Below are 17500 nucleotides of genomic sequence, written 5' to 3'. Positions count from 1 at the left end.
TCTGCTAGTCAGGAGTCGTGTGAATTTTCGCACTCTCTTCCAGTGTGACTACTTTTTCCCATCTATCTGTCGTCTTTGTAGTTTGCTTTAGTCTTCTCATTTAGTTTAGTAGTTATTCTTGTACTGTGTCTCTTCAATTCAGCCTAATACAGCAAAATGGCCCACACAAAGACAGAGTTGACATATTCCAAACAGTTTAAATGATTATTCTCTTTCACTGCCACACTTTTTTTTTCTTTTTTACCCATTATCGAACAATGACGCTCATTCTTGTACTACGGTCTCTTAAAAAGTTTTGCAGCTTAATACACCAAAAAGACCCATGCAGAGACAGAGCAGACAGGGCCGGACAGAGCAGCAGGCAGGCGAGAGGTGTGTTGGTCCCAGTTGGTTAATTACGTAATGGAAAACCTTCTCCCGTGTTCTTGTTTGTTACTACGACTCTCATCTTCCTTTTTCCTCTCTTTCTCTTTTTCCTTTCCTTAACTATGCACGTCTCTCGGCATCTTCCATGAGGAGTCTCCACAGCGGATCATCTTCTCTACCTTACTCTTTCTTCTGCGTCTTAGATAACATTCATCACTCCAGTCTGTCTTCAGTGTATCCATAAACCTTTTCTTTGGCCTCACTCTCTTCCTTCTGCCTCGTGTCATTCTGGCTTCATCTTCAACACCCTCCTCTTCACCTTCTTTCACTTCCATAACTTTGCTAATGACACTATCATATTTGAATAACCGTGGGCAGTTTTACCAACCCAAAATCAAACTACATGAATCGAAAAGCTTGACCAAATGTTCAATCACCTCTTTTGCCGCGAGTGTTATCTTTTGGAATTGTAATGTAAATTTGCACCCTTACTATCATATCTGAGTAATCGTGGGCAGTTTTACTAACCCATAATTAATTAAACTACATGAATAAAAAAGCTTGACCAAATCAATTACTTCCTTTTGCCGTGAGCGGTATCTTTCAGAATTGTAATATAAATTTGTATAAGATAATTTTATAAAGTTGAGAAGTAGCCACATCGATGAAAGGTTAACCATGCACTTCAGTAATTCCAGTAATGCCTTCATTCCATCCCTTTAAAATGCATCACAGCTCTGCATGTCACTTTCCCTCAAATAGATACATTCAACATTCGTAAGGGTAACTACGCGATTCTAATGTTCATCGTCGTCTTACTTTTCTAACTGAGCATCCGTGGTTCCATTTTGTTATATGCCTCGTTCTTTAGTTTGTTTTCTGTTTCTCCTTACTGGCAACCTTGCTATTCGTAAAAGTCCTTCAGTTATTTAGACGCTCTTCTGAGGCTCCCCTCCTACGCCTTGCTCTTCTGGATAATCCTTAGTGACTCTAATTTCTTCCCTTCGTATGGCTTTGATAAAATTCACAGTTATTTCATCTATTCTTTCCCCATGAAATAAACATACGTCCCATAAATTAATAATTATAATTCTCCTAAACGTGCAAGAAAACGCCAGTTACTTTTCAACTATTTCCACCATTTCAAGGCTTCCTCGTGCTCCTGTTCATTCAAATAATCGCTTTTCTGATGACTGCTGGAATGGCGAGGCGCGGGAGGCAGGACTGTGGAGAGGAGCAAGTCAGGACGGCGTTGGATGCATAGACCATATTCTGAAACACTTCCGCCGCACCTCCACTACTTTTAAAAGCTGCAGTTGAAGTCACACGGCTTAATGATGTTTTTATGGTTCTCGGACAGATTAACAAAATTCTTCTTTATTAACAGGACGAATAATTTTGAGAACCCGGCTAATCACATCTGTAGCCTTTCAAAATAGTCGGGATGAGAGAGCAAAAGCGCTTCTGAATACGGGTCCTTGAAGTTGTGTTGGTTAGCGCAGCCTTTGGAAAGCCGCGTCCCATTCAGTGCTTGGAGGGAAGAATGTAAATGATCGGATTATTGGATTACCTTTCATCAATTGACGCTTAGAGAAGGAAAAACAGTTTGCGACATGGAGGCATTTCTGATCGGAGTTACTTTTCCTCTCTGTATTTTTTTGTATTTATGATTTTTTTTTCTTTTTTGGATGTTTTGGTGCGTTGAAGAGATGACGAAGCAAGACGAGAGAGAGAGAGAGAGAGAGAGAGAGAGAGAGAGAGAGAGAGAGAGAGAGAGAGAGAGAGAGAGAGAGAGAGAGAGAGAGAGAGAAGCAACACCACCCCTACACCACTACCACTACTACCACCACCACCACCACCCTGCCACCTCAGCCTCAGCATTCCCCTTCACTTTCTAAGCCGTGGAAGCGAATTTTACTTGGATTCTGACGCCAACCAGCCGGACCAGGGGTGAGAAAAATCCAAGGGCGGTTCAACGTTAAAGCGACACAAGACCAAAAAGTTTACATATATATATATTTTTTTTTTTTCACAGCCACGAGTTTAATATTGATAGGATTTCCCAGCAGGTGTTCCTTAAAGGTTTTGTGTTTTCGTCTCTGGGTTACTGGTGGGTTGGTGTTGAGTGAATAGCAGGATAGATTTGTAAGAGGGAGAAAAATTGTTCGTAACTTGAATGGAAGGAAATTTATGAAGTGTTGAGAGAGAGAGAGAGAGAGAGAGAGAGAGAGAGAGAGAGAGAGAGAGAGAGAGAGAGAGAGAGAGAGAGAGTCTATCGCAAAAACAATACCATAATATTATTTACCCAACACTAAATAATACAGTTTAGAGTTTGACAGCGTAGAAGAAGAAGAAGAAGAAGAACAACAACAACAACAACAACAACAACAACAACAACAACAACAACAACAACAACAACAACAACAACAAAAGAAGAACAAGAACAAGAACAAGAGCAAAAAAAGAAAAAAAAGTCTATTTCTGTGTAGTATTTTGCCCGTGAAACATGTAACTCTTCGAAGGAACGAAAATGGAGGGAGGGACAGAGAGAGAGAGAGAGAGAGAGAGAGAGAGAGAGAGAGAGAGAGAGAGAGAGACGAAAAGAAAAATAAAGCAGCTCTTTACCTCACCTCTATTATTATTTGTGCCCACGCCCTGTTAATCTTGTCCGGCTAAAAGAAGGAAAGAAAAGAAAAAAATGAAAGAAGAAACGAAAACAGAAGAAGAAAGAAAACAAAACGTAAAATTCAGTCTTTGCAAGAAACTAAAAGCAAGAGCCAGTCCCATTTTCTTTCTCCTAAGCCATGTCCATTTTCTTTGTTTTAGGCCGCACTATTGCATTTCACATTTCAAGGCTTACTTAACTAGACCAAATAAACCCCCACACCCCCCAAAAAAAATAAAAAGAAAAAGAAAGAAAAAAGCCTCAAGGGAGTAAGTAACCAGACAAGAAAAGTAACCAGGCACAACAAACAGAAATCTAGACGGAATATTTGAACTTCGTATGGTGTTTCGACCGCCAATATTGAGAAAGGAAGGCTGGGGTGGAGCGAGGCTGGCGGGGGCGCGATATTAAAAAGGTACGAGAGACAGAGCGGGAGTAGGGAAGGTCCGTAGGCGCGATATCATCTGGAGGTGCTGAGGGAGGGTTATGATTCCTGTTCCTACGTAGCTCGAAGGGGTGATGGAGACGCTGGCTTGGTTTGTGTTACCTCGCGTACATGGCTGGATATTGGGATTCTCTCTCTCTCTCTCTCTCTCTCTCTCTCTCTCTCTCTCTCTCTCTCTCTCTCTCTCTCTCTCTCTCTCTCTCTCTCTCTCTCTCTCTCTCTCTCCCCTTCTTCCAGACACAACACTCTCTAGACCTTCTCTTGGGAGGTCGGAAGAGGCTGCATGTGCTTATGGAGAGAGAGAGAGAGAGAGAGAGAGAGAGAGAGAGAGAGAGAGAGAGAGAGAGAGAGAGAGAGAGAGAGAGAGAGAGAGAGAGAGAGAGAGAGAGTTTATACATTACATAAAATCCTCCAGATGACCAAAGATCAAAAGAATTACAGATGAGATGGGAATCTAATGAAATGCACAGAAAACTGAAGACTCAGTAGGGCTTCTATTAATCAACTTTCCATTCCACGAAGAAAACTGAAGCACATATTAAGAACCTCCTAGGTATAATCGCTCCTTGTAGATTGTAGATAATCGCTCCTTGTAGAGTAAAAGGGGAAAGATTCACGCGATAATCGGATTCTGACCTGAGTTCAGTTACATGTTTCCTTCACTGTAAATTCCCTGATGACAACCTGAGTGCACACGGAGCCAAGCAAACGAGGAAAAGAGACAGCACATCGAGGTAGTGAGAGCTGCGTGGCTACTGAAGGAGTGATCGACATGGACAACGTATGAAGATTTATGTGCATAGTGAAAATGTGCGAATAGATGTGAGAGAAGGAAACTAGAAGAGCCTTCGTGATGTTCTTTTTCCTTCATATCATTTCCACTACTTCTGACGGGGTTCATTGGAAGTTGCTGGTGTTTTGAAGGGGGTTTCCATGACTCAGAAAACGTGACAGAAGAAAAGTGACAGAGCCTGCCTTCGTAATGTTCTTATTCCTGCACATTACTTTGACTATTTCTGACAGGCTTTAGTGGAAATTGTTGGTGCTTTAAAGGATGTTTCTATGCTTCACAAGTTGTAAATGTTTTCAAGAGTGTTATCATGGTTCGCATGGTAGCCCTGCCTCCTGGCCATTTTTGGCAAAAATTATTTTTCCTACTCACTAGGATGCGCTCCTACTCTAGTCAAATCATCCTAAACGGAACATAAAGTTAATTTTGTCTTAATACGAGAAGGGAGATGAAGCTGTTACAGTTACGATGACAAGTTGATTAAACGCAGCGCAGCCACTTATGCTTTCCCTCAGTCTTGTCATTTATGCCTCTTACTGCGATTTTTTTTTTTTTTTTTTTGTTAACACTGGGATCATTGTAATAAATTCTTTGGATGGAGATAAAGAAAAGAGAATATGAGGCTACTTACATCTATGCTAAGGTAAAGAAGTACGATTTCAAGAGACTGTAGTATAAAAAATGTCTTTTAAAAACCTGTAGGTAGACGAATATATGACAGACTGACTACCAGTGGAAAGATTAATTTGTCCACAAATTAAATTTTTTTTACTCTCAGCTCCTCTGATCCACTGACGGTCTTGCGAACACCTGACGACTAGCAGATTCTCAACATATTAGAAGACATGACATTGAGGATAGAGTGTGGCGGGTTAATGAACCACTAATAATCTTACAAAAACCAAACAGCTAACAGATTCTCGACCGATCAGGGGACCTAAGATTGAGGGAAGCCGCTAAACAGAGGCAGTGAGTGCGGCGGGTTAATGGACCACTGACCTCAGCTATGCGTACATACTAAAGCTCGACAACCTCCAGTCTAAGCTTAGGACGTGACATTTAGCTCCCCTCATCTCATCTTCCCCGTCAACCCTCATGTCTGCTAATCCCCATTGTCCACCTGGCTCATCCCCGCCACCACACCTGTCTCTCCTGCCCTCACCTGCCCTCATCTGTCCTTGGTATCTATCTTAAGGACCTCTTGCATCTTACCTGGTTATCATTTTGGGCTGAATAAGAGATGTCGCTTCATATTACCCAAACAATTCCAGAAGAACCTTGTCATGTAGGAAATTGTCATGCTTATTAATTGATTGTTAATTGCAGAGTGTGCATGGAAAGCAGAAGATTTAATTAAATTTTTTTTTTTTTTTTTATGTAGGAAGGACACTGGCCAAGGCCAACAAAAATCCAATAAAAAAAATGCCCACTGAAATGCCAGTTCCATAAAATGGTCAAAGCAGTGGTCAAAAATTGATGAATAAGTGTCTTGAAACCTCCCTCTTGAAGAAATTCAAGTCATAGGAAGGTGGAAATACAGAAGCAGGCAGGGAGTTCCAGAGTTTACCAGAGAAAGGGATGAATGATTGAGAGTACTGGTTAACTCTTGCGTTAGAGAGGTGGACAGAATAGGGGTGAGAGAAAGAAGAAAGTCTTGTGCAGCGAGGTCGCGGAAGGAGGGGAGGCATGCAGTTAGCAAGATCAGAAGAGCAGTTAGCATGAAAATAGCGGTAGAAGACAGCTAGATATGCAACATTGCGGCGGTGAGAGAGGGGCTGAAGACAGTCAGTTAGAGGAGAGGAGTTGATGAGACGAAAAGCTTTTGATTCCACCCTGTCTAGAAGAGCAGTATGAGTGGAACCTCCCAGACATGTGAACCATACTCCATACATGGACGGATAAGGCCCCTGTACAGAGTTAGCAGCTAAGGGGGTGAGAAAAACTGGCGGAGACGTCTCAGAACACCTAACTTCATAGAAGCTATTTTAGCTAGAGATGAGATGTGAAGTTTCCAGTTTAGATTATAAATAAAGGACAGACCGAGGATGTTCAGTGTAAAAGAGGGAGACAGTTGAGTGTCATTGAAGAAGAGGGGATAGTTGTCTGGAAGGTTGTGTCGAGTGTATAGATGGAGGAATTGAGTTTTTGAGGCATTGAACAATACCAAGTTTGCTCTGCCCCAATCAGAAATTTTAGAAAGATCAGAAGTCAAGCGTTCTGTGGCACCCCTGCGTGAAATGTTTACCTTCTGAAGGGTTGGACGTCTATGAAAAGACGTGGAAAAGTGCAGGGTGGTATCATCAGCGTAGGAGTGGATAGGACAAGAAGTTTGGTTTAGAAGATCATTAATGAATAATAAGAAGAGAGTGGGTGACAGGACAGAACCTGAGGAACACCACTGTTAATTTGGTTATCTTATCTATTATAAATTCTCTTGTTCTGTTTTGGTGCCAAAATTTGCTCCGTTCTTCTCCGCTATAACCCTTTAACTGCTACATAATACACTTTTCCCTAATTACTAATCACTCTGAGACATCTTTACTTGTTCTATAGCCACCTCTGATCTTTAAACTAGATAGAAATTGCAAAATTTATTCTTTTTAATCCCCTTCTTTCTTGTAAATGCTTCTAAAGATTTCATGCATTATTTTTGGTGTTGTTAATTGTCTTGTACTGCGGTGAAAATTGAACTAATCACTCCCAATTATTCTTACTAAAAGGTACTTACCCATCTCTCTCTCTCTCTCTCTCTCTCTCTCTCCCTCTCTCTCTCTCTCTCTCTCTCTCTCTCTCTCTCTCTCTCTCTCTCTCTCTCTCTCTCTCTCTCTCTCTCTCTCTCTCTCTCTCTCTCTCTCTCTCTCTCTCTCTCTCTCTCTCTCTCTCTCTCTCTCTCTCTCTCTCTCTCTCTCTCTCAGGTATGATTTTCACTAATCCTGCTTTCCCTCAGACCTCAGGAAGCCCTCCACCAGCCTACCAGCCTCCGAAAAAGGGCAGCACACCTACACTGTTCCCTGCATAATCCAGGCACCTCATTTGCACGACTCCGTGCTTTCAAGCTAAGGCGATTCTGACTCAATCCATGGTGCTCACTTTTCTCCTACGACCTGATCTATGAATAAGCTGCGGTATCCTTGAATAGTAAGCATGGAGGGAGTGTAAGAGTAGGAAACTAAAAGAACCATCGTGGGATTCTTATTCCTTCATATCAGTTCCACTATTTCTGACAGGCTTTTAGCGGAAGTTGTTGGTGTTTTCAAGGGGGTTTCCATGGTACGGAAAACATGACAAGTTGTGACCGAAGAAAAGTGAAAGAGCCTGCCTTCTTTTTCTTAGCGTTCTTATTCCTGCCCATTTGACTGCTGTTGTTGGTGCTTTAAGGAGTGTTTCTATGAATGAACTGTAGTATCTCTGTAACGTAAGCAAAGAATAAGGTTCTAATGTACGACTGTCTCTCGGGTTAACGTAAACATGAACATTGTTAGAACGTGTACAGAAAACGTGTTAGAACGTGCTCAGAAAAGTTACTGGAAGAACAAAACACGAGTAAATTAACGATACCAATAAATAGCCTATCAGTCTGTCTCTCACTAATGCAAGAGTTAACTAGTACCTTCACTATTTTTTTTCGCCATTACTGATAAACTCTAGAGCACAAAGCCTACGTATATTTTTCCACAACCTACCATCTTCTTCGTCTTTCCTTCGTTTAGACATAAGTGCTTCTCTACTGTACTTGATCTCTTCCTTCCCTCATTTTCCTTCCATGATGTAAGATTGTACAATTTTTTATATTTTTTTATTTTATGCATGTTTTTTTTTTTTTCGTTGGAGGAGGAGAAGAAGGAAGAGGAGGAGGAGGAGGAGGAGGAGGAGGAGGAGGAGGAGGAGGAGGAGGAGAGGCAGGAGGTGAAGGAGAACAACAACAACAACAACAGCAACAACAACTACAACAAGATCAAAAATAATAAGAAGAACCAGAACAAAAACAAGGTGAAGAACAGTTACAAGAAGAGGATGAAGAACAGGAACAAAAAACAAGAAGAAAGAGCAGGAGGAGGAAGAGGAAGAAGAGAAGAAGGATCAAGAGGAGGAGGAAGAGAGGCAGAGAAAGACGAAGGAAGTGAGGGAGGAGGACAGGAGGGTCGGACAAGAGGACGAGACAAGACGAGAAGACCCGAAGACACAAGCCTGTTTCCCACGAAGTTACCACCTGTACAGCGCAATACAATCTCCATATATATGTACGTACAGCTCAAGTTGGTAAGGTTGTCGTGTTATCCATTCGTCCAATTAAACCTTACATACCTTACAAGCACCCCATAGCCCATTGCAAACTCTCACAAGTTCCACCTACACTCCTCCCTCACGCCATCACATCGCCTCCCATATCTGCACCCTCACAAGTTGTCGTACTTCGCACATAGCTTGATAGTTCTGATTCCCTCCCGTTTTCTTTGTTGTTTACGTATTAGGTTCTGCGTTCTCCTGTGTGTGTGTGAGAGAGAGAGAGAGAGAGAGAGAGAGAGAGAGAGAGAGAGAGAGAGAGAGAGAGAGAGAGAGAGAGAGAGAGAGAGAGAGAGCTGGTGGCTTTGACATTATTATTTTTTTTCCTATTTTTCTTCTTCCCTCTCTTTCTTTCTCTTCTTTTCTCATTTTTTCTCTCTCTATTGCCCCTTTTAATATTCTTCGTGGCCTTCTCCTCCTTCCCCCTTTCTCTTCTTCCCTCTCTCTCTTTCTTTCCTTTCTTCTTTTTATTTCTCTCTCTCCCTATTGTTCCTTCTAATATTCCCCATGGCCTCCTCCTCCTCCTCCTCCTCCCTCCTTCTCCTCTTCCCTCTCTTCTTTTTCTCTCCTTTCCTACTTTTCTCTCTCCCTATTGTCCCTTCTAATATTCCCCATGGCCTCCTCCTCCTCCCTCTTTCTCCTCTTCTCTCTCTCTCTCTCTCTCTCTCTCTCTCTCTCTCTCTCTCTCTCTCTCTCTCTCTCTCTCTCTCTCTCTCTCTCCGTTCCTCGTTTTCCCTCCCTTTTGCTCCTAATATTCCCCTCCGCCTTCTCCTTCTCCTTCGCCTGCTTCTCTTTCTTTTTACTTACATCTTTTTCATTCTCCTCCTCCTTTCTCTTGACCTTCCTTCACACCAGAACGCAACCCCATGTTAATGTTAGTAATGCATCACAAAATACGGGTCTTCGAGCACCGACACTAGTCATTCACTTATGATACTATGGTGTAATTTTTCCTCTCTTTTAGTCACGTACTTTTCTTTTTTCCTACTCTAAAGGACAAGTGAGAGGAAATGAAAGGAATAGGAAGAAAGAAAAATGTTCTCTGTGTAATTTTGGATTGAGTCTTGCAGCGAAAATTCTTCTTCCTTCGGTCAATACAAATAGTTTTCTCAGGAGGAGGGGAGGAGGAGGAGGAGGAGAAGGTCAAAGAGAGAGAAAAATATGACTTTGCTGTTGTGTAAATTCGATTTTGAGAGATTGAAAGATTATTTCTATTTTCTGTATTTGTGTGTTTGTGTGTGTGTGTGTGTGTGTGTGTGTGTGTGTGTGTGTGTGTGTGTGTGTGTGTGAGAGAGAGAGAGAGAGAGAGAGAGAGAGAGAGAGAGAGAGAGAGAGAGAGAGAGAGAATTTATTACTATTGTTATGATCAATATTATTATTATTATTATTATTATTATTATTATTATTAGTAGTAGTAGTAGTAGTAGTAGTAGTAGTAGTAGTAGTAGTAGTAGTAGTAGTAGTAGTAGTAGTAGTAATAGTAGTAGTAGTAATAGTAATAGCAATAGTAGTAGTAGTAGTAGTAGTAGTAGTAGTAGTAGTAGTAGTAGTAGTAGTCGTGGTACGCTACCTCAGGGCAACAACAACTGCTACTACTACTACTACTACTACTACTACTACTACTACTACTACTACTGTCACTACCACAACCACCACCATCACCTCCACCACCATCACCACCACCAAAGAGGGAGGCGGTCAACAAAAAACAAGGAAGTGGGGGTGAGCACTAGGGAGCGGGCGGCGGCGAGCGGAGGGCGCGGACACACAGAGGTGCCGCGCTAAGTTAGTGAGCCCCGCCTCCACTTCATCAGGCCTCGCTCTGCCCGGGAACAAGTGATGCAGGCCTAACTTTCCGCGGGTTCCTGTGTATCTTCGCTAATGTGGACTTGGGGATGGGGAGGGTGAATTATAATACTGTATAAAGTGCTAAGGTGTATTGAAACGTGTTAAAAATGCGTTATTCTTGCACCACTGATATTTTTTCACCTTGACAGAGAGAGAGAACGAGAAAAACAGAGTGGTCTTGTTTTCGTTGGAAAGGAGTGCATTGACTTAAACAGCTTACGGGTGTATGATTACGTAAGTTATTTTTCCTCATACTAATCTTCTTGGTATATCGTATTGGGAGAAGAGAGGAGTGATGGAGATGGAGTACAAGAAAGCGGATGAAGGGGAAGGCCAAAGCGGAGGTGGATGGACTGCATGAAGGAGATTTGTGAGAAAAACAAATGCCGTAGGACAATGTGTATGACCGGGTGCAGGTGCAGGTTGTCCAGAGCTTAAGATTGGTAGACTAAGAGAGTAATAGGAAAAGAAAGATACAGTGCTTAGCTGGGTTCATAATCTATTAAAGTACCTTCCTTTCCAATGTTTTTTTTTTCATTTACTTTTTTCAACAAGAAGTGAAGATTTTTCTTTAATGATGATTTTTCTTTTTTTTTCACCTCGAACTTTAAAGCTCTCTGCCATTAATGACGGTATGACATTTACTGGTTAATCTAAGTGACCCTAAATGATGGACAAGGCAAAGAGAAAATGAATGTACATCTTCCGAAAGGTATGACTTACTCCATCACTCCTTTTGTTGTCAGTGGTGGTCTGCGGTATCATATTCTAAACTTTCATTTCACAATTTCATTAGAAGGAAGAGAGAGAAGGTAAAAAAAAAAAAAGAGTGGAAAAAAGTGTGTTGTAGTTACAATATCTTAACTATTTGTTAAACTTGAAAAGCCACGGTATTCAGGGGGTTAAGAGGGATTCGAAGGGAGACAAACAGACATCCTAACCCCAGTAAATACCCAACAAGATAACAAGTAACTACTACAGCAAAGTCAACGCATGTCGTACCTGCCTCGCCATCGCTACGGGGCGCGGCGGTGCTCATTATAACGTTACATAACAGCAACTTTACTGCGAGTACAGAGGGGCTGGCTACACAAGTTTGGCTGAGGTGAAGGCGGCGAGGAAACACAGGTGCAGCACAGCATATCCTACGTGGGTGAGGGCTGGAGCGGGCGTCAGACAGCAGCCTCTCCCTCTCCCTTTCCCATGACGCTCGAAAGTAAATTCTACCCACGAATATTCCTCATTGTAACTTTTAAGCTATTTCTACACGTGCAGAAGATCGTACAAGTGTGAGAGAGATGGGGGGGGAAAAATGCCAATTTGCTTCGTCTAAAGAGTAGGAAGACGAGAAAATTTCCAGAACGGAGGCTAATATACAAATATGAGGAATTAGAAGAGGACATGACGGAATGAATAGAAGAGAAAGGAAGAGAACAAGAAAGGGGAAAGAGTACATGACGGAATGAATAGAAGGGAAAAGAAGGGTACAGGAAAGGGGAAAGAGAACATGACGGAATGAACAGAAGGGAAAAGAAGAGTACAGGAAAGGGGAAAGAGAACATGACGGAATGAATAGAAGGGAAAAGAAGAGTACAGGAAAGGGGAAAGAGGACATGAACAACAGTAGAGGAGAATGGAAGAGCAGATAAAGGTAAATCATCGGAAGAGAACATGGAGGAACGAATAAAAGAGAAAGGAAGAGAACATTAATTTGCAGATATGAAAAAAAAAAAAAAACATAGAAACAGGTAGGAAGTTCCAGAGTCTACCATTGAGAGGGATGAGATGATAACCTAACTTAACTTTATCAGTGTAGGAAGAGGATTATTTTAGGACTGGGTGGAATGTCTCGTGGGTGGAATGTTCATGGGGGGAAAATTTACCACGGGGAGGAAGATGTGAAACCCCTCAAACACACCCAGTCAAGTAATGCCTGACGCAGAGCACGGGGCTTGTGTTATAAACGCTTTGTTCTCTCATCAGGAATGCTTTTAAGACTCACGAGATGATTAGTTGAGTTCTCAAGATTTTTTTTTCCCCAGATGGTAAAGAATCTTTGTTACATCATCACTGGAATCATGAAGACACTCCTGAAAACCCAACAATAACTTCTACTGAAGCCTGTTAGTTAACTTTTTGACAGCTAATGGCACATGTTATTTTATTTTCAGCAACCGTAAGCAATTTTACATATCAAATATCAAACTACAAGTACTGAAAAGCTTTACTAGATATTCGATGACACCTTCTGCTGTGAATGCTGCTCTTTAAAATCGTCATCTAAACTTAAGCCAGACTATAACATCAAGCTGGGAAGAAGCTGCAACAGTGAAAGGCTCAATTACATAGGGGATAAGACGATAAGACCCTGAAACACTTGAGAATACGGAACTGGAACTAAAATCCGGTGCCCACGCAAGTCCGGAGACTGGAATAACATCTTAATGATCTAATATGAATAAGGACAAATTCTCTGCTTTGCTCCATTTCAGTTGCATCACTTCCACTGAGACACATAATTATAATATCACGCGTGACTTGCAGCACCTCGGTGACGGAACGCAGCGCAAAGCAAGTCACGGGGAGTTGGCTGAGTGGAGGCGACGCCCTGCACACTAGCCTGCTCTTTTCCACTCTGCCTGTGGTGTTTGGGAAGGGACGAGAGGGCGTGGAGGAGAAGCAGGGAAAAACGAAGGGAGGGTTACGCAAGAGGAACACAAAGGAATACAAAGGAAGAACAAGCAACTTATGAGATAAAGGAGAGGAAACCAGCAGAAAATAAAAGAAAAAAACGTAAGGAATAGGGAGAAGAAACAAGGGAATGTGAGGGAATCCAGAGAAGCAGCGTTCATAAGTGATGTGAAAAAAAAAATGTATCTGTCAATAGGAACACAAGTGAACACAAAGGAAGGGCAAACAATGCACGAGGTAGATAAAGAAGAAACATCCATTATAACGTAAGGAAAAGATAGAAAAAAAAAAAAGATGGGAAGCAATCCAAAGAAGCAGCGTTCATAAGTGATGAAAAAAAAATGTAAATATCTGTCAATAGGAACACAAGAGACCACAAAGGAAGGACAAACAATGCACGAGGTAGAAAAAAAAAGAAACATACAGAAAAGCGTAACGAAAAGGAGCAAAAAGGTGAATGGGAAAGCAATCCAAGCAGCGGTCATAACTAACGTGGAAAATGTAAACATCTATCAATATCTCTCAGTTTGTTGATGTAATTTTCCCTATGCCTGAAAAAAAAAAAAAACTTTGCCCCTTCTACTTTTTCCCTCCGTTTCGGGCACAGTTCCTCACTCCTTCGCCCAGACGCGTCCCGGTGTTAGTTTAAAGTTTAAACTAACATACCAACGTGACTGAGTGTTTAAACTGCGAACAGTGACATACGATTGTGGTAGTAGTAGTTGTGGTGGTGGCTGTAATGGTAGTAGAAGTAGTTAGTAGTAGTAGTAGTAGTAGTAGTAGTAGTAGTAGTAGTAGTAACAGTAGCAGCAGCAGTAGTAGTAGTAGTAGTAGTAGTAGTAGTAGTAGTAGTAGTAGTAGTATCAGCAGCAGTAGTAGTAGTAGTAGTAGTAGTAGTAGTAGTAGTAGTAGTAGTAGTAGTAGTAGTAGTAGGCGTGGTAGTAGTAACAACAAAAAAAAGACGTAGAAGAAAATAAAGGATATAATCAAAGACAGCTTCTACAATCCAAAAACTTAATGAAGACACAATATAGAAAAAAATAACGTTGACACTATACGGATGACACTGGACCTCACAAAGCGCCTCCCTCACACCTGGCCTCACGTGTTGCCTTAGTGGAGCAATGTCTGGGTAACGGTACAAGTGTAAAGAGACCAGTCAGTAAGGTGAGAGATGTCTGTATTCCTAAACGCTTTGCTCTCTCACCACAACTATTTTCAAAGGCCACAGCGATGATTACCAGGGTTCTTAAGAGTGCTTTTCCTGTTAATGATGTATAAGTCTTATTAATCTATCACTAGAATCGTAAAAACGCCCTTGAAAACCCATGTAAAGTTAACTGGAACCTTTTGAAAATAGCGGAGGTGCGGCGCAGTGTTTCAGAATATGGTCCAGAGAAAGAGGACAGCGGGAGAGAGTCGCGGTGTACCCCTTTGGGTCACCGCCAGCCCGCCGGAACAACTCATCAGTCATGGCCGCCTGGCTGTTCTGGGACTGCTTACCTCTGTTTGTTGGTAGTCGAGCCGCTGGTAATGATCAAAGTTCTCCTTATAATTCACGAGGATCAACAAGGCCATAAAGCGGCACAGCACTCCGCTAATCGCACCAACACGAAGCACAGCGCTGATTGGTCGTTTAAGCAACATATGCTGAATTACTTCTCAGGAGCCGCGAGTAAAGGCTTTGCTGATACACTATCGTTCGGTCGTATTTTCGCTCGCTTCTCAGTGGTGACTACTAAAGAACTGGGTCAGGAATGTCCTTGTTCTCATTTCAGGTGAGTGAATTGGCAAGATACGCTGAGCTATACCTGCAACTTAAGTAAACTTTCGCTCGAGGATCCTTAAGGGTCCTCCAAGGTGGTGAACAAACACCCTTAAAGGTCTTGTATTTGCACGGCGTGTTGATGACTACCTGTAGTTATTTCGTATCCTACGCGAATACATTAACATGAACATTATAATTAACATTAACGAACATTTAGGGAAAGTCATTGAAACGGCAAACTCCTTGTCCTGAGTTTGACTCCCACAAGAGGATGACCATTTTACTGCGCTCGTCGAGTGGCGGGGGGACATCTGCCTCCTCCTGACAACTCTGCTTTTAACTTGAAAGGCACACAGGAGCACTTGGGAACGACACGAACCTCTGCAAGTCGCTTAGAAAAACCCTTCCTGGTCCGCCATGAGTAGAGGCTACCTGTCTAAGCCTCCATGAACGAATTAACGAAATGACCATCCAAACCTGCGCCATCAGCTTACAGGCCGACCATCCAAGTCTCGAGGAATAAGCCTACAGACATCACAGACCCAAGACAAGAAAGAAAAGAAAAACAAGAATATATGTTCCACAACCTGCGAGACTCTTAAGAACAGTCACAATTCGCTGGTTGATGAAGATAAGTGCGAGTCTTTCCGGGGAGCCTACCTCGGGGATGGCGGAGCTGGTAGTGGTGGTGGACTGGAGTAGTGGAGGTTGTGGAGGTTGTGGCAGAGGCTGTGGAATGACCAGCCTCACTTCAGGTCAGCTTATATATACTGCACCTCTGACGGGGATTTGTGAATGGGTCAGCTGACGTGATTCCTGGGATGCGTTGCTTTATTTCCAGCAGGCTTGATGCTTCACGTGACGCAGCGAGAGGCACCCCGTCACTCCCCTGCCTTAATTTAGATCCAAAACATGGGAATTCTACATGAACCCTCTCCTAATTTATGGTACAAATATTTCTTTCCTAGATATCCTTTGGTGAGACGCTCTTGAGAATCTGGACGAGTCTCACGGGGACATTAAATGACGAGTATAGGAAGTCATAAAAGACATCCGTTATGCTCCTTCATCCCGTCATGCATCGCCCCGTCCCTGCCCCGCCCCGTCTCGCCCCGCCGTGTCCCGTCTCGTTCCCTCTCGTCTCGTCTCATGCCTCTCCATCTAACCTAACCTGACCCATTACCAATAATTTGCTACTTACTGACACTCTTCATCGCGCCGTAACTAAATAAAGTCAAGAAAGGCGATGCAGCACTGTCTATATTTTTATCAGTAAGCTCATCAGCTCGTTTGTGTGTGTGTGTGTGTGTGTGTGTGTGTGTGTGTGTGTGTGTGTGTGTGTGTGTGTGTGTGTGTGTGTGTGTGTTAGTCTGAAATACTTTTCCTTTTTTTTTCTGGATCTTCGTTTTATATCAGATGTTTAATTTACTTTCTTTTTTTTTTGGGGGGGGGATTCAGCTTGTCCTATATTAGTAATTCAAATAGTCTTCTACGATGATTTGGGCAACAGATAGTTAGTATTACTTTTAGGGTTTGCATTAAATGGTATTATTAACCGACTAACTAACTAACTAATCAATCAACCAACAAGCTAACCATAGAACTAACTAGCTAACTAACCAGCCAATTAACCAACCAATTAACTAGCCTATCAACCAACTATGTAACAAAATGACAAAAAAAAAAAAACTAACTCACTAAATAATTAACCAACAAACTTACTGATTTACAAACCAGTTACCCAGTCAACTAACTAACCAGCTAAGCAGACATCTAACTAACTAACTAACTAATTAACTAACGAATAAACTATCTATCTATCTATCTATCTTTCTAACTCAGTCACGTATGGCCCTCATTCAGATTAAGTAACCGCAAGCAATCCAGACCTACCCACATTAATCAGCTGAGTTATTTCCGTCACGTGATCTTAAAGAAGACAAAGGAAGCCAAGCAACTCCAAACATAATTATTTATATGAGCATTCACACACAAATGACGCCTTTATCCTCCTCCTCCTCCTCCTCCTCCCACCCTCTGCGTCTCACATCAACTGCGTCAACTCCTCCACTCTTGCCAAATGCCCTTCTTCAGACCTTTCTTCGTATTACAAAAGAACGAAAGGCAACAATATCACATCCGCTACGACGCTACATCTGGGTCTTCGAAGAGTCAGCGTGAAAAAAAAAAAAAAAAACTGTCTGAGTGTAATGGACTGGAAAATAACAACAACGTGCAATACCGGAGAAATAACACAAAAGACTGAAAATACTCGAAAAAAAAAGACTAAAAATTGTAAAAAAAAAAAAAATTGTAAACGGCTGCAAAGGATTATGGACACTGGAAAGACTGAAAAAGGCAGTAAACAGACAGCAAACAAAACTAAAACACTCCAAAAAGATCTTGAAAACTTTAAAAGATGGTAAAAATTATGTAAGAGTCGTAAATACTGAAGGGACGATATAACAATGCAAAAAAAAAAAAAAAAAAAACGGAAAGACTAACACACTGGAAAAGCATGCCAAAGGAAATAAAAAAAAAACTACTTGTTGCTTAAAGTTTGTATGAATCAGAGGGCATTTCCATTCCTCCACTGCTGTTGGACCCTTGAACTGAACATATCACCTTATATTACGCGACTTT

The 17500-nt window shown here is 41.9% G+C and overlaps 1 protein-coding gene across 3 annotated transcripts in view; it reads right to left on the bottom strand.

Moving 5' to 3' along the window:
• Positions 1-17500, bottom strand: part of LOC135109114 (elevenin-Vc1-like) — a 32170-nt gene that overhangs the window by 13409 nt on the left and 1261 nt on the right. Inside the window, exon 1 of one of the 3 annotated variants that reach the window (XM_064020196.1) lies at positions 15518-15778. The exons of the other annotated variants lie outside the window; for them this stretch is intronic. The gene's annotated coding sequence lies outside the window, so the exon portion shown is untranslated. Of the gene's footprint in view, positions 1-15517; positions 15779-17500 lie in introns of those variants that run through there. 3 annotated transcript variants of the gene reach the window in all.

Source organism: Scylla paramamosain, chromosome 18 (assembly GCF_035594125.1).
Source record: "Scylla paramamosain isolate STU-SP2022 chromosome 18, ASM3559412v1, whole genome shotgun sequence".
In the NCBI taxonomy this organism is placed as follows: Eukaryota; Metazoa; Arthropoda; class Malacostraca; order Decapoda; family Portunidae; genus Scylla; species Scylla paramamosain.
This window is presented reverse-complemented; position numbering and strand designations above follow the sequence as displayed.